Genomic DNA, 22,946 nt, shown 5'->3' on the forward strand with positions numbered 1-22,946 from the left:
AGGAGAATAGCTTTGCAGTCACTGGAGTTTCGTACAGGCTGTGATTACGCTGGCTTTTCATTTCTTTCCTTCTTTTTTTTTTCTTTATTGGTTCATGCACAGCGGCCTCTGGCGGCCAAATGATTGACGCGCATGCGAGGGCGTGTGCAAAAAAGGGCTCGTCAGAGGCAGACGTCACGCGGCTACTGGAGGAGGCGTGGCTTGGTTCTGCTGCAGCGGAGAGAAACATGACATGGGGATGAGCGAGAGAGAGGGAGTGAGTGACACAGCCTGATAGGAATAAACGGCTCGTCAGAGGTCTGGACTCCAAACGCTATGATGGGGAGCCATGACTGAAGGCAGAACGGTAAGAGACACGGATGGTTTCATCTCCTTTTACATGTACGTCTATGCTGTATTTCGCACACACGGCGCGACACGTAGATTTGGTAGTGAGCACAAAAGGCTGCCACTGCAGACAGGTGCACCTGCCTTTATGGGAGTACGTGCCTCGATGCATTCAACTTCAGCTCCTGTGCGAATACCTTTAATTTTCTTTGGACGAAGACAAACGCACCGAGGCCACATATTTCCTCGACGGTCTGGGATGCTGTAAACATGGACCTCAATGCTTAGTCACAGACCTTTGTGATGTAGCAATATAATATAGGCTTCATCCGAGGCAGCTGGGTATATATGTTTGCAGCCTAGCCTTAAATCACTTTTTAAAATAAAATAAAATAAATATCCTATTAGGTTTATGAGGCTGTGAAACCGTGAAGGTTATAATATGTATATTTTCTGAGTATTCCAGACATGGGATATTAATCATTCCAATGTTTTTTTTTTTCTTTTTTCTTTTGGAGGGCCAGGTGGCTTTACATGGAGATGGTGGTAAAATGCATAACGGCTGGTTGTTTTATATTAAATCACAGCAATCTCACTTTCAGCTGAAGCCAAACAATAAGTGCAAACACCACTGCCTCTTTCATTCTGGTGCCTGTATGCTTCTCTTATTGTTGGCCTGGTTGACAAAACCTACCAGCTCTGCCTGCCTGTAAAGATAGTGAGGCCACTGATTCATTGCTGTGGTATTTTTAAAACACATTCACGTCCTCTGACAAAGACCTACATAATAACACCTCTTCTATCACTAATTATATTTGAGCTAGTTGCAACGCTGGTGTAATAAACACCACATAAATATGCAAGATTAGATTTCCGATCAAGTCAACTTTGCTGTCTTAACTTTGCCTCCTAGTCAGGTCTTTACTGCCGGGTTTTAAATTGTTTGCTTAGGTTTGTGAGTCGGGCTGCTGACAGCAGGCGGGTGTGATTTGGAGATAGCTTGAATAGTCGAGGGTAGAGCTACAAAGCTTGGGCCCGTGGCTGCAAGACCAGGCCAGGCCAGGCCAATGCCAGCTCCGTGGAGGGCTTCTGTGCAGCAGGGCACTGGGGAGAGGGCACTTGGCACCTGATCAGTTACCACAGTGAATTCTGTTCCTGTCAGTGGCATTTATCTACAGAAAAGCAGAGCAGAGATGACGGCTGTTGTTGAACTCAGTTGGGCTTTCATGTCACCGAGGCAGTGCCGCTTTATCAAACTGCTCTTCGGCTGATACAGAATGACACCTCCTTGCAAACATCGGTGCCAGTTCCACTACCTACTCGAAAACCTCAGCAGAGAAATTCCCTTCACAACGCATCACTATGGAAAAAAAACCAACAACATTAGATGCATAATAAATGCAACATTTCAGATATTCAGCATTTTACAGCATTTCATGCATATTTTGCATCAGAAACAAGTTCTAATTAAAGTGTTTCTACACTGGTATTAATGTACACAATCAAAAAATATAGATGGGAAGAAGAATCCATCTCCGTGCTTGATGCCCCAAAGTTTAGTGCTTTAGAGGAGATGAAATGAGTCAAGTGCCCATGGTAATCATGGCCAATCACTGACTGCGTAGCTCTGAAGTGGGGCCTGTTCTTCAGACATCTCTACAGGTGGGGAGGCAGTGTTAAGTGGTCTGTCTGCAGGCGGAGGGAGGTCAGCTAGAGGCCAAAGATGCAGGCAGAGGGGCTTCTTTCACACATCAGCATAGCAAGTAGTGGTTAGCTTTCCAGCCACTGCGCTCTGGTCCAGTGTGAGGCCTTTTTTCTTGAGGCCCTAATTCAGCACACTGTTGAATTTGCGTATGAATGAAAATATGACGTGTACCTCCAAATTACAGATCACCTGTCTCATAAAGCTCCAATAAATCCCTGCACAAGTATTTCCTTTCATACTGCGGTAAAGGCTTCATTCACAGAAGTGTTGTAATAAGATTATTGTGGAAATCCTTTATTGTAGTTTCTATATTTGTCCACGTATACTAGAAAGGGCTTGTGTTTTACAGTTTCGAGTTTTTGATGTCTGAATAACTTTAGAGCTACGTATAAGCTTGCAACCAAAATCCAAAGGGGAGCAACGCAACCTTAAGGTTCCTTAAAAATTCTGTCGTGACGAAGCGCTGACATTTTTGTGTCGTTTTTGTTTAAAGTGATAAGCTGAGACACATGCCAATCAAGCAAACACTCCCACAAAGATGGCCCTCTTTCACCTTTTATGTTGTCGAAATGAATCATTTGTCAGTCGATTAACAGGGACGGCATCCACAAGCCAAGTTTAAATGAAAAGCATTTAAATTCAGAGAATTTCAGAGCTTTCCTTTTAATGTCGAATAATGTTTAATACAGTCAGCTTTCCATGAGCGACTTAAGGTATTTTCCCCATTGTCTTCACTTTTTAATCTGATGTTTAATTTAGAAAACAACCTCTGAAACTCACTCTACTTCCTTTTATTAGCCACTTAAGAAACAACTTCTTGAATCTACCAGGTTTCAACAGATGGTTCGATATGATGTTTGCTCAAACGCAACCTGTAAGAAAGAGGGCTCAGCTGAGACAGGGGGCAACAGGAACTGGATTTTAGGCTGTAGCAAGGAGACGTATGCGTGTGAACACGTTTGTGTCTGCTCCTCCTGCACCTAATTGCATTTGTGTTGCTTGGCTTGTCTGGTGCTGAGTCTGGGAGCAGGGTGCTGCTGGAGACGTCTGCCATTGAAACATTCCCCCCTCAAGGCCTAGTGGGCACAGCCATCCCCTGTCTTGCCTCGAATCAGCAGGGGAGCAGTTTCTAAATCAAACAGAACACTGTTGCACAGGATACCCTTGGTGACTCAATTTAGATTCATGCAGGCCCACAGCGTAGGTCATTTCCATTCATTCCGAGAAATAGGTCAGGCTTCTTTTTCTCCTGCAAATTCCAGCTGTATTTGGTAGAAACTCTGTGTTTCTCCATTTTGTCACATATTAAAAGGCAAACGCACTCACGGGTACGGGTAGAGAGAAGCAGCCGTGCTGTATTTGACTGTAGTCTTCACGTCATTCATTTTCTTAAGTAGAGAAAGAAAACGCTACCCTGTCTATCACTGTCACTGCCCTGTCTTTCCTCTTTGCTTGTTAAGCCAACGAATATATCATTGAATGTTTGACGAAACCCATTCACGGACCAATCAGGAGCCAGTTCAAAAATGTCTGAGAGAAATCGACTGTGTCAGGAATAACTAGTTTTTGTTTACTTATGAACGTTTTCGCTGAACATGTTGATGTCCCCCTACATTTATAGTCACATAGCTGCAGATACTATACATTCATAATTTCACAAGAATCTGTGGTGGGAGGTGTGCTTTGATCATTTCCCTGCAGCTGGTTTCCTCCCACCAGCTTTTGGTGCATCTTTTTACATACTCTAGCTGCGTGGTCTGGACTCCATGTGAGGTCACAGTACGTGTAGGCTGGGGTCACGGAGCATTTTTTTAAAAGATGGTTTAATTGTTTCCCGTACAAAGAAGGAGTAGTGCTTCAATTTGTGCAGTTTATTTGAATTCAATGATACTTTTGAAAATACTGTGCTCGCTTTAGTCAGTTTGACAACACTAACTGCTGTGGCACGTAAGATTTTAGTGTCTTATGATTGTAATCCTCAAGGTTTCCTGGCAAATTGAACAGCTGGCTCTTGTAACCAGCCATTTGGATGTGGGGGAAGTGGCTAGCCTAGCTGTAGGGAGTTGGTAAAAGGCCAAACAACCAAAATAGCAAGATTTAAGGTGAACTTATGATCTGGTGATTCCCTAATAACTGTGTTCTGAGAAGAGACAAACTTTTAACTGGAAACAGAATTTAAAGGATCTTCTACATATGCCTTGGTGGCAGATACAACAGGGCATTCAGAGGTCCTGCTCGCTCTGTGATAATAGGTTGGTATGGGTTCAATAACATGCAAAGAGTTAGGAACACATTAGGAAAATGTGGTGTTGAAGTGAATAATGTACAGATTAATGGGAAATATAGGGAAAATTTGAGCCTTTGAAACCAAATAGTGAATCAATTAAAGGGATTTGGTGGCTCTCTTACATTGTGGGGGCATTTTGCTGGGTTCCCTTTTTCTTTAAAAGGAAGAGTCACCGCAGTTTTGTTCTATTCGCTTTCATCCTGTGACAAAACATTTCTATCCTGATCATAATTCTGATGGCCACCAAATAATAAGCAAATCTTTGGAAGAACGGTTAATTTCCACAAATGTTATGAATCAGAACAAACAAGGGGTATTTTGAAATTGTTTCCTTGGGCATCCCTCTTCACCTCGTTTGGCTAGCAACCTAATTGTCTCTCTCAAACTGCACTCGAGTTTACTAGAGTGATATATATTCATTTAATACCAAGATTATGTTCTGTTATGATTAGTTATTTGAATACTTTTTCAGCATCTTTGCATATTAAAACTTAACTGTCCTGTTAGGGTTCCTTATATTGAACAGAGGCTGTTTAGGAAGGGCTTAGCAAAGGAGAGTATAAAGGTACAAATGCTCCCTAGGGGTTTGTATACCTGACATGTTTTATTTTGAGTACTATATTAAGGATAAGGTTATGTGATACTGCCCTCTCCACCTACTTGAGTGTACATGCACAGCCATGCATGCACCCTCCCACACAATCAATCCAAAAGTGATGAAACTCTGTACAATGTTGGTATTGTGTGATGTAGATTTTGATATATAACAGGTGTCAGAATATCTTTTTATCTGTTTCCCTTCTTGTTCGAATGACCATGAAATTTCTTATTTGCCTGTGTAGTGTATTGTTTTAATAATAGATTATATTGTTACAAAGACATCTGTCAAACAGGGATTTTTGTAGGTGATTGGGTAGGAGCATCTTCAAAACAGCAGCTCTCGCAGTGGTTTGACAGTACCTATCCAAATGTGCACAAAAAAGGAGAGCCAGTGGTGACAGTGTCAAGGGTGTTAAAGGCTGACTGATCCTTTTGGGGGAGAGAGGGCTGGGTTTGCGCTCCAATTTCACAGAAGAGTTACTGTCTTGCAAATAGCTGAAGACTTAATACTAATGAAAGCTGTCAGAATATACAGAGAACTTCATAAGGGGCTTTGTAAGTGCAGGCTGGTATACGTGCCCATCTTGACCTGTCTGTTGCCAAAATCATCTACAATGGGCCTGAATATCCAAACTAGGTCACTGAGCGATGGCTCAGTCTGATGAGTTCTGTGTTGTTTTTTACAGTTACGTCCATAATTTGTCAGACGGAGACACAGTTTTTGCAGTTTTACCTCTGTACACCACCACAGTGGATTTTAAATCAAGTAATCAAGTGGTTTCTCAAAAGGGTTGCATTAACTGTTTAGGAATTAATTCAACATTAATTGTAAAACATACTTTAATGTAATTTTAATCATAAAGACTGCTTTTAATACTTGAAAGTATTTTGCAGTTAATGACTCCCTGAAGTTTAGAACCCATGAAGAACAATTGCATTCCTCCCTTGATGAGCTCTGCCAGACATTTCAATGCTGGGGAGCCCAGCTGTCTTGGGGCGAGAGGCAGGGTACACCCTGGACAGGTCGCAGTTTGAATCAATTTCAGATATTAAATCTCCTTTATTTATCATGCAAGAATGAAATGAACAGGCGTCATGTAGCCATGATGCTGCAGACTGTGTATAAAAATCACTCTAATTACTAAACATTTAACAAAATCCTCGTAAAACCTTTTAAATTGATACCATCATTGGTACCATCACTTCAATCACATATTGGCTTTGCTCCTGTGGTGATGTACAGAAAAAAAACTGCAAAAAACTGTCTTTGTCCAAGGAATTATGGACCAAACTATATCATGTGGATATCTGGGTGCAGTGTTACTGTTTACTCTGGGAGTAAATGGCAGAAGGATACACATTAGGGGAAAAAAGCAAACTGGGAGAAGCAGTATGAAGCTTTAGGTAATGTTCTCCTGGGAAATCTTTCATTCTTGCATTTGTCGCATATAGCCGCTCATGGCAACAGTATTCCCTGGTAGCAGTGGCCCGAAATAGTTTATGTTGTGGACTTGGTTTCCAGACTCCGCGGGTTTCAGTGTAATCATCTGTGGGATGTGTTGGATCTGGTCTGTGAATTCAACATAGACTGCAACATGCCTCTAACGTCTCAGTGCCCAGTACAACAGGACATCTTCAGAGGGCACGTTCAGTCCATTCATCAAAGCGTAAAAGCAGCACAAGGGCGCCCTACACTGTATTGTTCTCCCGATTTCTCATGGTACCAAGATGAAATCATGGAAATAATCAGGCTAGCAAGATATTTTGAAGTACTGTATATCCTCTTTCCATAACTGTGTGGTCGTTCTGAAATTCAAAGAGTGAATTGAAGGGACATCATTCGAACCTGCTTTATACATTTTTTGGTCATAGACAAGTAAAGTAACAGTGTAGTTGGATAATCTGCAGGAGATGAAAAGCTTATAAACCCATCGTACAAGAGATCCTCAAGAACTGAGAGTACTCAAAGACTTGCAGGCCTTTGAGCTTGTGAGAATAGTGAAAGCAAGCACTAACAGAGGACACTCTCCCTCAGCAGAAACTCAAACAGGAAACACCAGCTGGCTTCACTTATCTCACGTGGCATCAGAAGATTCATCATATTCAGACAACAAGCATTTCTATATATCTAATCTGTGCATATCTTACCCTACGTGCTTGAAACACTCTCTGCAAGACTTTAGTATACCTGACATAGGTTGCGAAGTACTATTTATATCCACAATATGCAAGTTTTTTGTTTGCCTTTGTTTGGCTTTTTTCTTCAAATCATCAAAAGTCAAGCTCCTGCTTTGGAAGTGCTTCAGTCTGTAGTCGCAGCTGTCTGCTTGTGGCATTCTTTCTAAAAGGAACCAGTCGGGAAAAGAGGTATTGGCCACTGCAGCAGGAAGGCTGAAGGGACTGACATTTTAAGGGGTGATGATCTTGTTCTGTGCCCCTCAGCAACCAGCTCTTTGTTTCGGTGCACGCTGTACACACAGCTGAGCTGTGTTCAGCTCTGCCAGAACCAGAAATTTAATTTCACTCCACAGTCATGTGAAAAGGAAAGTTTTATGGAAAGACTCTGTATGACTTTATCAGTCTCTTAATTCTTGTGAAGGGATTTTGGTCCACTCGTCTTTACAACATTGCTTCAGTTCATTGTGGTTTGTGGATGTTCATTTATGCAGAGCTTTGTTAAGGTCCTGCCACAGCCTGTCAGTCAGGTTGAGGTTTGGACTTTTGGACATTGCAACATCTTTATTTTTTTCTTTTTCAGCCATTGTGTTATAGATTTGCTGCTGCAATTGTGATCATTGTCTTGTTGCACAAACCAGTTTTGGCCAATTTTTAGTTTTAGCAATCAGATGACGTCATATTTGACTCTAGAATACTTATCGTAGTCAAATCAATGACTGCTAGATTCCCAGGTCATGTAGCAGCAAAATAAACCCAAACATCACCTCTTGACCACTGTGGTTGACAGTTTATATGAGGTGTTAGCTCTGATGTGCTGATTTTCTGTTTCATTTGGTCTCTTCTGTCAAGCGGATGCTGCTCTTTCTTGTCTAATCTAAGCTGTGCTGGCGTGTTCCTTTTTCTTTTTCTTTTCTAATTGTACTGCCTTGAACTTTAACATTTAAGATGCCGTCTGAGGCCTGTAGTCTTAAGATCTACCTCTCGGGGTTTGTTTGCAGTTTCTCTGAGCATTACACAGTCTGACCTTGGGGTGTATTTGCTGGGAACATTGTTGCATTGTGTCAACGCACATCTGAATGCTCCACACTAATAAACTGACAAAACTTATGCTTTTATAGAGGTGCTCACACTTGCTGATGATCATTTAATCAAGTGCATTTGATTAACAGCACCGGGCTGCTCCTTACCCCGTTTAAGTACACCCCGAGGGGCTACTTAAATTTTTAACAGGACTCCAAAATGATGTACGAGGTGCGAACTCTTGTTTTTGTCTCTGTAAATAATCCAAAACAAGCATAAAGCAGAAAAGTTGTTTGTAAACTTTAATAAAGCCTGATAGTAAGTTGTGTTTTTTTGGGGTTTTTTTACCTTTTAATTGGTGTTATACGATCAAGGTCCCTCAGGTACTGTAAACAGCACATTATCCATGTTGTGGAGTGCATCATTAATCACAATTTACCTCAAATAATAATAATGTGATAATACATTTTAGCGCTAATTGACAAAATCTCTTCACTACATAAATTTGCTGTGGTGGCGGTATGCAGCGCAGTAATGAAATGCAAAGTGACATTATTGCTTCTGGCAGCATCTTTCTCACAGCAGCTAACAGTAATCTGCGCAGAGGTGTGCTTTTTTTTAAAGTTTAAAGTATGAGAGAAGAACAAAAAGTAACGGTATGAGTGTACACTGTACGCCACTTCATTATAGACACTGTCAAGAGGTCAAGAAATTTTGCCTTGCATTAAACAAAAGTAATTAGGGTTTGACGTAAAACAGAGCGCATCGTTCCACATTGTCAGCTTACCCTCTTCCTCCATGTTCTTGTCCATGGAAGTGCTTCTCAGCAGTTGATTTCTCTGAGTGTGGGGATGCTCTCAAATCCCTGCAAAGACGTGTCATCTGTTGGTTTTTCTGATGGCAGGGTAAGTCCCGCTACTGAATAAAGTATTATGGAGGGCCAAGCAGGGACACAGCACACTCCCAGATGCTGATTGGAGAGGGAGAGACAGACATGGCGGGTGCTCGCAAAAATCTAAATGATTTACCATGATGAGCTGACACCTGGTCAAGACGTCTGCTGTCCAGTGCATTGATTGAAACAGCATGCATTCCACAGTCCACCTATTATACTGTCTAGATGATGGGATATACGCATTTAAACCAAACAGGGACCTTGAAAAATGAAACCAATGTACCGGTAGAAGTAAAAAAAAAACTGCAGTTCTTTAAAAAGCCACTTGAGGCAGTGTCCGTGTTCAGGGATTCAAATGGTTTTGGTCTCTATTGCTAATTTCTCCCTTCATAACATCTGCATCAAATATTAGTACTATTCTTTTTTAACCCACATGTTTGGATTTTGTTAAGGTTTTAAGTTAGAGATGTGGCCACTTGAATTGACATGCTTTGACATTTGCTTTGACATGGGCCTGTTGGTTTTTGCAGTGTTTTCTTCTTCTTTTTAAAAAAAATCGCATTAACTGTCTAAATAATACGGCCTGCTGCATGGAACAGCACATCGAAGAAGTCATCGGTCCAGTTTTGGTGAGTGGCTGCTTTAGCACGGATTAGCAGGCATCTGTGTTTGCGCATTGGAGTCATACAGTTTATTTATGCAGTTTTCTAACAAATTTGTCCTCATTCGTTGATAGATCGCATCAAAAATATGGTAACTTCTAGCTCCAGGAAATTACGATGATGATGGCCATAAAGCTAACCTGATGCCCATCTTTTATCTACAGTCTGTGACGTGAAGGCGCATGCACACACTCCTGAAGCACGTATGCAGTCACCACAATTGCAAGGTTGTTATTATAGCTGCAATTAAGGAGGGACAGAGATTGAGTCTGGCTAACTGATATAAAGTCTGAATAGCAAGTGGCACTTCCACCACTCTGCAATGAAATTCGCTAATTGAATTTTGTGCTCTCAAGCAAGGACAGTCAAAGTGCTTAGTGTTTAGCTTGGCGAGACATTATAATATCCCATTACATGCATTTCCCATGCTAGGAATGTGTGCATTGTAATTTTGAAGCATGCTAATGGACTGCGTTGATTATTCGGTACCGATGCAAGGTGGAAATGAACTGTTTTCCTGGAGCTGTGCTCATTTGTTTCTCCGACATATAATTACCCCAAGTTAAATGTTTTTCCATTACTGTATTTTGCCAGTCTGTGCATTTATGTATTGGCTTCATCAATAATAGCTGTTGCTGTTGTTGTTTGCTTTTGCTGTCTTCATCTTGTACTATATTAAAATGTCTGAGCTGTGTCCATTGTTGCAAAAATAACGGGCTTGTTTTTGTGTTTCTCTCAGACCATAACTGAGAGGGTGGCTTGACATTTTGCTGTGCACAGGCATGTGAATAAGTACTGGGTTAGAATGAATGCCATCCTTTATCAGCTGTCTTCTGTGTTTTGGCAGCCCTTTGTGGAAGCACTTGCTCCGTTAGCTTTGAGATTGGTAAACACGCCGAGGGAACACTGAGTGAACATGCCACAGTGTTCCACACAAACAGGAAAACGTGTGCATATTTTGCATTCACACACACTCATGAACTCCAGAGAGGGGGATCATAGGGTGTTTATCTACCAGTGTTGAGCGCAGCAGTTTGGGCCTGTCGGTTCCTGAAACTGCTAACTGCAGCTCAGCTCACACGCTGGTGATGAAGCCACAGTTGGCTTGAGGAAGCTGCTTCTGCGAGCCAGAATATAAGATTTTATTCCCTGCTTGCCTTGAAGAATCCAAAATATTCCATCCACTAGCGGAGGGATTGCACACTTTGAAGACTGATTTGATTCAATTTGTGTTTAAACAACGAGCCCACATCTTCCATCCAACCGTGATGCATGGGTCTCATGCCACTGTTTTATAAACCAGGCTCAGGTTTTAGGTTTCAGATGTTCTGCTGACACTGAACTAGTATACTGATGGGAAACTACACTCAACAAAAATATAAACGCAACACCTTTGTTACTGCTCCCATTCCCCATGGGATGGACATAGAGACCTAAAATTCATTCCAGATACACAATATAACCATCCCTTCCAAACAGTGGTCACAAATCAGTCCAAATGTGTGGTAGTGGGCACATCTGCCATATTGAGATAATCCATCCCACCTCACAGGTGTGCCACATCAGGATGCTGATCTGACATCATGAGTAGTGCACAGGTGTACCTCAGACTGCCCACAACAAAAGGCCACCCTGGAATGTGCAGTTTTTTGCGCTATTGGGGGTCTGGGGACCCAGAACCGGTCAGTATCTGGTGTGACCACCATTTGCCTCATGCAGTGCAACACATCGTCGCATGGAGTCTATCAGATTGTCAATTGTGGCCTGTGGAATGTTGGTCCACTCCACTTCAATGGCTGTGTGAGGTTGTTGGATATTCGTGGGAACTGGTACACGCTGTCGTATACGCCAGGTCAAGACCCCGATGAGGACGACGGGCATGCAGTTGAGTGTCCCTGAGACGGTTTCTGACAGTTTGTGCATAAATTGTTTGGTTGTGCAAACCAATTGTTCCAGCAGCTGTCTGGGTGGCTGGTCTCAGACGATCTTGGAGGTGAACCTGCTGGATGTGGAGGTCCTGGGCTGGTGTGGTTACACGAGGTCTGTGGTTGTGAGGCCGGTTGGATGTGCTGCCATATTCTCTGAAACGCCTGTGGAGACGGCTTATGGTTGAGAAATGAACATTCAATGCACGGGCGACAGATCTGGTTGACATTCCTGCTGTCAGCATGCCAATTGCACGCTCCCTCGTTGCTTGTGGCATCTGTGGCATTTTGCTGTGAGACAAAACTGCACATTCCAGGGTGGCCTTTTGTTGTGGGCAGTCTGAGGTACACCTGTGCACTACTCATGATGTCAGATCAGCATCCTGATGTGGCACACCTGTGAGGTGGGATGGATTATCGCAATATGGCAGATGTGCCCACTACCACACATTTGGACTGATTTGTGACCACTGTTTGGGAGGGATGGTTATATTGTGTATCTGGAATGAATTTTAGGTCTCTACGTCCATCCCATGGGGAATGGGAGCAAAAACAAAAGTGTTGCGTTTATATTTTTGTTCAGTGTATATAGTGAACAGGTTGTTTATGAGCAGTATGCGCTGAGTCAGCCTCTGTGATTGCATTGTTATTTATTTATGAATGTCATTTTCTTTGCAACAGTAACAAATGTTTATTGACCAAAAATCTTTGTTTGAGCCAATCAGTCAGTTTTCTTTAACAAGAAGACACATCGCACAATGAGCAATCAGCAGAAAAACAAAGATCAGATCAGAAGAAATTGTAAATCAAAGTTGATCATTTATATGTACATTTATAAAGAGAAAAGAAAAAGAAAAACAGTCTCCTCTCATGCTGGCGTTGGGTTGAAGACTGACACCAGATGTTCTGCCATTGGCAAGTTTAGCAGTAGATTGTCACCATGTCACACTAAGTCTTTATAAAAAGGTTTCATCCACCATCGTCAGACTAAAAATGTTGAATTCTTTTCGTATTAGGTGGAAACCAATGTTAAGGCGATGAACTTTGTCATAGCTAGCTGAAGGCTGGTGATGTGTGACCTGGTGCCATAAATCAACTTCTAAGAGGAGAATGTATCAGATGTACTGCTACTGCCTTGTCAGTACTGGCCAACAGGGCTGACTACAGGGACCCTGAAACTGGTAGCTGATGGATCGGTGATAGGCCCCTGTCACACATGGCTAAAGGAAGTGAGTATTCCCCAACTGATTCTGGAGTGGTTGCTGGGAATAGCTATGAAACTGTTTGCTAAAGCACCAGTCACGCAAGCTCAGAGAACAGTCAGGGATCCCCCTGGTAACCACTGCTCATTGGGGAGTTGCTCATTGCTCAATTGCTCATGGATTCCAATTGCTAAGTGATTCCTAGAGGTTGCTTGGTTGCCCCAGTGACAGCCAGCAACCACTGGCCAACTGGATGGAGAATACACATTTTTCCTACCAACCAGAGCATGTCAGTAGGTTACTGATTGTTCTTTTGGCCTATGAGACTGAGGCCTTAGATAGCTAGCTAATGATAGCTCAGTTGCAAACACCATTGCTTTGACAGTGAAGAATTACTTGTCTTTACCTCAATATTGACACGTCCACATGAAAATTACATGTAAATGTGCTTTTGTAGTTGATGCATGAATATAAGTGCAGGATTGTAGATAGTGCATAATTAAGATCTCATAAATCTAGCACCTTTACAGGTATCCCTATAGCAAAGCCAAGCCCCTCCTGCAGCCTCCTTTGAGTGCACCCTGGGTTGTTTTCTGTGTGTCTTTGCCCCCTCACTCTCTCCCTCACGTTCCTTTATGAGCTAGATTGTCTTACCAAAAAAAAAGACAAAAGGACCAAAAAATATTCTAGCACTTTTATTTTGGGAAGTTACCACAGCAATATTATAGTGTTTAGCCCAAATTTTGCACTAGTGAGGAGCAACTATGCAGAAGCGCTGCAGAGGTGGGCCGACAGTCGACTAGGACAACGCCTGGCGTGCTCTCGATTCCTCTCTCTGTGAGGTTACAAACTCTTTAGTTTGCACTTTCAGCATCTGCTGTTTCGGGAAAGTTAGCAGATGCCAAATGTGCAAACAAACGTACCAGTGACGTTAACTCTAATGACTTTAAACCTCAGGATCCTAAGATGGATAACGTTATTAGGGTAAACAACAGTGCACAGATAGTAGCTCAGTCGGTAAAATAGAAAGTGTTAGATGCTGACACAAACGTGACGGAGAAGAGGGAAAGAGCAGAGCTGGTGAGAAAGTAGATGAAAAACATTGCTCAGAAACTTTGCTCTCTTAACTTTGGCTGTTTATGCAAAACATGCCTTAATCCTACATTCTTTCTAATGGTTTGGCCTTCAGGAAATTATGCCTTAACTCCTTTGATCCGTGTCTTCAATAAATATTTTCCTGATGAGTTTAATGTCTAGTTTTAAGCTGTACCAACGTGATTGTCATTTTATTAATTAAGATCCCAAGAGTGAGAAGTGGATAAGGTACGGTGGGCTTCAGGACAAGTTTCTACTCTGAGAAAATCTGCACTCTTACAGTTTGATCTATCTCTCATTCATCATGTCAAGCTTAAAAACTACACATACGCACACACGAATATTTACATGCACACACATGAAGTCCAAATCATACAGAAGACAAGGCATAAGCTTGTGTGGTGCAGACTAGGGCTGCCACGATTAGTTGACTAGTCACGATTACGTCAACTATCAAAATCGTCGATGGCTAATTTAATAGTCGACATGTCGTTTGAAACTTTGTAAGATGCTGAAAGATGCAGGAAGAAGTAGTAGGATTTAAGAGTGTAATAACGGACTGAAAAAGAAGATGGCAGAAATGCATCTACAAGGATGCCAGCTGCCGTTAAACACTGAAGAAGAAGAAGAAGAAGAAGAAGCAGTCTCCGGTATCATAGTTGTGTCCAAATTCAGGGGCCGCATCCTTCAGAGGCCGTATTTGTAGGCCGATTACGTCACAGCAACGCAACGAAGGCTGTCCGAATTCGAAGACTCTGACAAATGCGGCCGATAAATGCGTCCTCCTTTTCCCCAGATTTGAAGGATGGGTCGGGTGTATCCTTCGTGGCCCAACCTATCCCAGAATTCATAGCGTGGCTCAGCCAGGGTGGCTGTGGCTACAATGTACAATGTAGCTGCCATCACCAGTTTCCAACAATGGCGGCAGCTACTTCGTTTTAATATAACTCTTTCTGGGTCACGAAATAAACTTTTAAGATATTTTAAGGCGAGAATGTAGCTGTGTAAACTTCAAATGTTGGCTCGATTTATCAAGACACCGCATATTTGCAAAAGTGCTCTGACGTTTTCGGAGACGTCTGTTACCCACCACCTCGGTAGCTAGTCGGGGGTTCACGGCTCACTAGAGCCGGTGAGAACACCGAACTTCTGGCACATTGTTTTCAGACCTCCCACGGTCTTTCGCTACTCAGGTTAAACATGATATATGAGTCACTTAGATAACTTAAAAATGTTATTGTTTGGCTTTTTTCAATGTTTTATTTGTTCCTGAGTAAATCAGGTTGGGCTGAGATTAAAGTTATAGTTTTTACACCGCTGAATAAACATCAAGCAGAAAACTGATTAAACAGAAATGTGAAATGATCGAGAATTTACTCCAATGTCCTGTTATATATTAGGGAGCAAGGAGCAGACGGCTGAGTGTATTAAACTCCACCGAGACAATCTGCAAATTTAATAACAAGTTTAATAAACTATCATCTTGTCTTTATTTTTGGTTAGCACATACCTTAAACACTTCAAGCTGCAAGCTAATGATAGTTATATAAGAGCAGATGCATGCTGGTGCGATAAGCTGTACGTTTTACGTCCAATGGATGCATGATCTGATTAGTCGACTAATCGCAAAAATAATCGGTGACTAGTCGACTATCAAAATAATTGTTTGTGGCAGCCTACCGCAGACCCATGCACACTCAGACACAGCTATGTGACAAGTGTTGATCTGTGTGGAGGTGTGGCGTGAAATTATGGCTTTGCAGTTTTAACTAACTTGTGAATATCAAAAGGATGATATTGATATAATGCATCAATGGGGAAATTTGATCATTTTAATTAAAAAGATTGGAATCTTTCCCCCCTTTTTTGGTTTTCTAATGGGTGGCGATGAACTGAGAAGGCAAAACTGGTTGTTTCTCATAGCTAGCTGAAGGCTGGTGATGTGTGACATGGCGCCGTGAATCACCTTCTCAGAGAAGAATGTTTCAGATCAGCCCAATCAGATCAAACCAAGCTAGATTTGGAGTATGGAGAGGTAATGAAAGACATGCCAGTCTTCCTGCGTAGCCAGAGTGCCATCAGATAATTTGGATACTGATGTTTATATGTTGTTTTAAAGAGCAAAATTTGTTAAAACATGCACCAAACCTGGACTTTGTTTGCGTGTGTGTTTTCTGTCTTCTTCTGAGAGATAAACATAAAATCGTAATATTTAATATTTGAAATTAATGGGAAATTGACAGCTTTGTGCTACAATTCTGCCGAGTGCACAGTATTTTCTGTTGTAATACAAACTGTGTAGTTCTCTTCAATGTAGTTTCACCTGATGCTAAATTATTTCTTTGGATGTAATAACAAGCAGCTTATAAAAATTACTGACATTCATCTAGTGTCATTGGTAGGTACTGGATTGTGAAATCAGCTTTACAAAGCTTTTCTTTCTTTTTACCACTTATATATACAATTTTTTCCAGTGACAATGCCATCAATGGACCAAAATAGAGTATTTCTTGTGTAATGTGTATTTTTTTTGTTCCCTCCTCTGAATAGTATACCGTATGTGTGTTTGCTCTCCTCTGATTAGAAGCAGTGCTTGGTGGTTGTTGAAAGCATGCTGTAAGGAGGAGGCAATCAAAATCCAAAGTGGAAGCAGACAGGGCATTTTTATGGCCATATAACCCATGAACAAACTGAAAATTAATGAAATCTAACAGTCTGCAAAGCATGTAACCAATTGGTTGTGTAATCTGACAGCTACATTAAATCACATTTAAAAAAGCTGGAAATCTAAATCAGAACAGGGGCAGGCTTTTGAAAATCCTGTTTGAGAGCATAACTGCACATGCATGCACTGCTGCTGACCTCATATAGGGTTTGCTGCCTGGCTATTTTCCAGTTATGGAGCAGATGCAGTGCAAAGAGTAGAGTGTGAGTGTTTGTACAGTATGTTCACCTCCCACCTGCTGTGTATCAGCCTTGCACGTGGGCGATCAGCGCTCACTATGGAGACAATTATCTCAGCTATAACTCATCATCTCGCTGTAAAATGGTTACATACACATGCACATCATGGAAAGAAAAGAGGCTGGTGGCACATTTTCACATAATGGCGTAATTTATGGAAAATGACATCTTTAATAGATGACAAATAATCTGTGTGGAACAAATTGCGTTGAATTGATTTTTCCTGTCCATTTAACTATTCGCAAAGAGAGAACTGCACTTTTTCCTTAGGTGTTTTTTTTTTTTTTAGATTCACTCACAGTTACCTAATTTCACACATTTTAATCACCCAATACGCAGTGTTGAACATATCAACGGAAGTAGTGAGTGGGACCCCGAGTGTGAGTATTAGCTTAGTGTTGAGGTAAAAAAATAAGTTCAAAAATAATGCCGCATTTCTTAAAAGGTTCATTAAAATTCAGTGGCTATAAGGGCCGTTAAGGAAAGGATTCACGCAGGTAGCTTTATTTACTGGTGGTGTATAGTTCGATAAATCATCTTAAATGCCACCCAATAAAAAGCATCTTTGGTATTTCAGTTATAAACATTAGGAACGAATTACTCTCTGTAGGGTGGATCCGTCAACTCCATGGGTTGGTCTGTTGATAATAATTAAGTTGTTGTCTATCAAAACTTGTAACTGAGCTAAACTCTATATCTAATTAATTTTGTTTTGTAAATGCAGTTAAAATACACACTTTGACTCTATTCTGTTATTTGCGTATCTGTCTGCTACTCGAAAGTTGAGGGAGAGTGAACACAAACACTTAGAGATAGTGGCTGTTGCAAGACCACAAGTTTTTTTGTTTTTTTTTTTCACTTCTAGCCTGCAAGTAGAAGTGTTCAGACCACAAGATCAAAGTTACAGAACATACAGCTTGCAGCAAACGAGTTTCTCTCTGAGACAGATATATAGAGTACTGGCATAAAAGGGTACTTATTAGCAGGCGTCGAAAGTTCAGCATGTACTCAACATATATTGGGACTGGTGAGCTTCTTTTGGAAACTATGAAAAGTCTTTTTTTTAAACCTCTCAGTAGTTTTAGAAACAAAAGAAGTATTCTGGACATGAATTAACAGCTATAATAATACTGTAAAATATTATTGCATATTATTAAAATAAAACTTTCTAAGGTTACCAAGCTAACCCTAGTTCTCTGAAATTCAAGTGAGATTTTTTTTTTTTATCTATGGGAAGCACCTTCTGTGATTGGTCATGCCATACGACGCTTCCCATAGTCAGATGTGAAAGAGAAGAACATCTACTTAGACAAAAATGATTTTTTTTCCTGTCAGTGTCACCAATCCACCAGTGAAAGAATTATAAACAAAGGAAAGCTGGAGCTGAGGCGGCAAAGCATTTCACCATTCATTCATCGTAAGACTGATGGTCTGTTTGTGGGCTCCTAATACCCAAGTGTTTTTTAGCAACTCCAAATTTTAACACTTACATTTTGAGCTATTAATCGTAAATGGCAGATGAACCCCTCTGGAGTGCATTAGATTGGAGAGGTGGTAATTCATTTGGTCAGAAGTATGCACTTTTATTGAAAGTTAGTCAGGATCCAGCATGAACCTTTGAGAGTGACTGTTAACAAGTCTAAAATACATTGTCTGTGAAGGTTCTCAGTCATCCAGGTTATTGTAGTCTAAGGAGCTTGGAAAGAAAACATCTGGACTTCTTTAAGTTGCTTGACGATGCTTCACCTTCTTCAGTTCTAAGGTTAAATGGTAGAGTCCCAGATATAAGCCCTATGGGAGTGTCCCCCCCAAGAGGGAAATAGACCCGCTAACAATCCTCTAACTAATCACACGAGCCAAGGTGTGAAAATGGGTGTAGGTCACAATCACCCAAGGTTTCAGGTGAACTCATTGTGAAACCTAGCCCCACCCTATCATGTGATTTCCTGATGTCAAAAGGCCCCGGATGTCAGTGGGCGTTAAGGCATCTGGGAAGGGATCTCAAAACTTGATTATAGATGGCAGACAGTTGGTGTCATAAGCCACCACCTCTGTTCAAAGAGGGTCGTTCACAGTGGACATAGATGGCTTCTTTGACTCCTCTTTTCAAACCATATACACTGAGCAAAATAAGTATTGAACACGCCACTAATTTTCTAAGCAAATGTATTTCTAAAGGTGCTACTGGCATGAAATTCTCAACAGATGTTGGTAACCCATCAAATTCACACATGCAAAGAAATCAAACCTGGAGGGCAGACATAAATGGCCAGTTAAGGTATGTGTAACAATGAGAAATGACAAAGGAAAAATGTATTTAACACATGAATAAAGGGTGATGCAAAAAGGCACAGGAAGTCATGATACCAGCTCAGATCTGTGGTTTGATAGTCTGATTTCTATGCTTGAGTGGAGTCGATGGGTTGTTATCAACATCTGGTGAGGATTTAATGTCAATAGCACATTCAGAAATATATTTACTTAGAAAATTGGTAACATATTCAATACCTGTCTTAAATGCTGTAATTCCATATAACCTGAGGTCAACGTGCCTTTTATTAAAAATTCAAGTTCAAACTAAAAGTGAGGATTGTCTCAGATTTCGAGGTAACGTAGAGTGCTCTCGCCAAATTTTGAGTTTGTACAAATAAACAAGATACATGGAGTTTATGAACCTTTCTTCTGTTGATGTGAATAATGCATGACACTGAAGGATATTTTAGTAGCACTTAGCTTTCACACTAACTCCTCAGCACTTCACAGTGCTGTGCTGAAAGGGTGGAGAGAGGCGTTGGTTGGTGTGACCCATTGGAGGATAGCGTAATAGTCACTGCTGTATTTGAACTGGGACTTATTGCTTACTGTCCTCTCATTTCTTGTGTACATATGCTATATTGCCTAATCACACATCTGCAACCCAACACTAAACTGCTAATGTTGGGAGGGTAACACCAGCATGCCTGTGTACCAAGCTGCTTAACTAAACTCCACAGATACAACACACAGGGAAACATCTGTGGCGATTAGAGGTAATTCAGAGGAAAATACTAGAAATTCACTCTTGAAAGCTGAAGCACAAACTTCTTGGACAGGCTTCACCGCTCAGTAAGCCATGTGTCAGATAATTCCATTAAAAATGCTCCCAAGGGCACCAAGACCATCGACAGAGGTCCAGTTTACTGACTTTAATTAGTGCAAGTAAAGCCAGGACGCCTGTCAATCAAAGCAACCACGCCTCTTACTCCAGTATCCAGAAGTATGCGTTACATTGGGCATTTTAATTTGGAGTGTTTGGCAGTTGACTCACTTTTAGACTCAGCCTCAAGTTTTTGGCACTCATGTTGGCTTTATTTTTCAGCCCTGGAAGTTGCCGCTAGGCGTTCACACACAGCTCTCCTGGGTGATGTCTATAAAAGTTCAGGGCACATGCAGTGCATATGAAAAAGAATCAGATGCCACTCAAGCATTGATTAAATCGCTAGAGATTTGTTTAAGTTAATTAATTTGTAGCCGTTGTTCACCTGTTATTCCAGTCAAACCTTGTTAACTAATTAGTGTTGTGATAGGTGTTAGTAAGTGAGAGTGTCAAGGTCTGCGGAGGCAGACCGTGCGGAAAGGTGTGTGGTGGACCCAGGTGCGAACACAAACGAGGATGCAGGAGTGGATTCCAACCAAAACGAGCCTTTTATTATGGCTGAAAAACTCATGGAAAAGAACAACAAAGTAACTGAGGGAAAACCTGAACATAGACTGGGAAACTATGACTCTAATGAGATTTAGACTGCAAAATACAAACTATGGCTGGGATACTATGACAAGGGGTAGGGGAGATAACACAGACGACGCGAGACAGACTGTATGAAACACAGAGACTAAATACACATGAGGGATGATCAGGGGAAGTGGCCACACATGGGAACACAGCTGACACACATGAACTTAACGACAGGACAGAAGGAGTGAAACTGAATACACTGACCGTGAATACAGACTTTCAAAGTAAAACAGGAAACATGGAGATTAGACAAGACACATGAACCGGGGAGACGTAGTACAGGGGAGATGACATAACCACACGAAGGGCAAGGGAGACTTAATACACGGGTAGTATGTACAAATGGCTGGACTGCCTTAGTGACCCTAAAACAAAGAATAAACATCAAAATAGGCTAAAACACAAAACACTGGGTCGCACGACCCAGGACCATGACAGAGAGTGACAGAAAGTGGATCATTATTCTTAGCAAATGGGTCCCATTTGTAGCTAGACTTAAGGTTCATAAGTGGGCAGCGCATGGCACTTTTAAGGATGCTGGGTCAGCTGTCCAAAGCACAAGCATCACAAGTAAAGTAAATACAAAATTAAATCACATTTTAGTCACAGAGAGGTGGAAAAGCAACTTTATCACAAACCACATTTGTAAAATGAAAATAGCAACACCCCAAATCAACAAAAATATAGTCTAGTTGTGGTCTTGGAAAATGAGTAGTGGTCTCTAAATCACTTCACCACTCTTGCAAAATGATTTATTTATTCATTTATTTGCCTTCTCTGGAGTTGGCCACCTGCTTCAAATCCACTCCACCTTGACAAGAGAGAAGTAGCACTCCAGTCATCAGAGACGTGTTCAGGTTTGCATCTTTGTGGAGATGCATTCATTTTGCAGCATGGTAATGAACCTAAAAACACCTTTGTGAGCAATACTTGAAAACCAAGAAGTGCTGATTGTCACAGAGTTTGCTCCACAGACTCGCCAACTGAAATTTTTTTTGGATGCTAATGTTCAGTGTTTTTGTGTGTTTCAGGATTCTCTTCTTTGCATCCCCAGTGTCTTCCTTTCCTCTGCTGCCTCTGAAGTCATGGACTAGCCCACCGTCTGGTCCTGGCAGTTCTGTGGGTCATCAGATGGCTTCTCAACAACCCTCAGCGAAAATACAGAATGTATGTATCACCACCTAAAGAGAGAAAGTTGCATCACATCATCAGTGTTGTCACATTCAGCTGGTAGATGACAATAATAACATTGGCTGGATGTGGCTGTCATAGACACCCACTTTGTCAAAAACACATCAGTGAGCAGCACTTCTGCAGTGGGCATCTTGTTTTCTTGAGTGATGGGCATGGGTACTATCCGGTCGTTAAGTCTGACGTCACTAGCCGTGCCTGGGCCTAAACTCCGCTGCAGGTCCATATATCAAACGATCACTATGGCATTACTGAGAGTTGAAAAACTGTCTAAAGTCTTTCATCTTTAATAAAATGATCAGCGTTCTGCTCTACCAGGTGTAACAATTGAGTTTAACATCCAGGCATCCACGAAAACAGAATTTATGGCATTTAACGAGTTAGAAGTTAGCAGGAAGTTAGCTCGCTAGCTTCTATCTAAATACAATATAGCATGTCCTGACTGCGGGGTTTTGGAAACAAATTAAAACGTACAGCTCTGTTATCACTTCCAACATAAATGAAGACAGAAAACTAAACAGCAGTGACGTTTGTAGGGTTACTGAAGTTGGGCTAGCTGGTATATAATGATGTGCTACGTGACCGCTAGCGACACAGCTATGTTAGCATAATATAAACAAGCTAACTTTTTTTCCACTCGATAAAAGTTAACGCGAGTGTTCTCGGTGGTCAGGAACAAATGTAATCGCATGGCAGGATGCTGTAAAAGGACCAAACTTCAGCCAGGAGAACAACTGAGATAATCCATCCACTATACGAGGTTAGTCATTCATATACTGCTGCATGGGCTGGGCTGTAGTTACATCCTAAGGTTTTAAAAACTGAGCTTAAATAAATGATTAGCGGTAATAAAAGCCGAGGGAGGTCAACAGTGATCACTGACTGTTTTAGGAGCTTTTTGAGATCAAATAGAAGAAAATACAAAACATTAAACATGTTAACAACACAAAAGCCATATTAAACGCAGACTACTTTAGGCCCGGAAGTAGGATTCCTCACGTCATCACTTAACGACCGGATAGTTGATTTCACTTCCAGCCTTCTCTGTGTGACGTCCATTCACATGTTTCACAGAGCAAAAACCTCACCATCAAAACAGTAAATAACAGAACAGTTATGC

General features: G+C 41.4%; 1 protein-coding gene across 3 annotated transcripts in view; it reads left to right on the forward strand.

Moving 5' to 3' along the window:
* Positions 1 to 22,946, forward strand: part of otud7a (OTU deubiquitinase 7A) — a 45,945-nt gene that overhangs the window by 648 nt on the left and 22,351 nt on the right. For 2 of the 3 annotated variants that reach the window (XM_085412237.1, XM_085412236.1), the window contains exons 2-3: positions 103 to 346; positions 21,667 to 21,802. The gene's annotated coding sequence lies outside the window, so the exon portion shown is untranslated. The remainder of the gene's footprint in view (positions 1 to 102; positions 347 to 21,666; positions 21,803 to 22,946) is intronic. The other variant, XM_085412240.1, reaches the window with a different exon arrangement.

The sequence above is a fragment of the Rhamphochromis longiceps genome, linkage group LG7, assembly GCF_057381845.1.
Source record: "Rhamphochromis longiceps isolate RC_006_pf linkage group LG7, R_longiceps_female_GT1.1, whole genome shotgun sequence".
Classification (NCBI taxonomy): Eukaryota; Metazoa; Chordata; class Actinopteri; order Cichliformes; family Cichlidae; genus Rhamphochromis; species Rhamphochromis longiceps.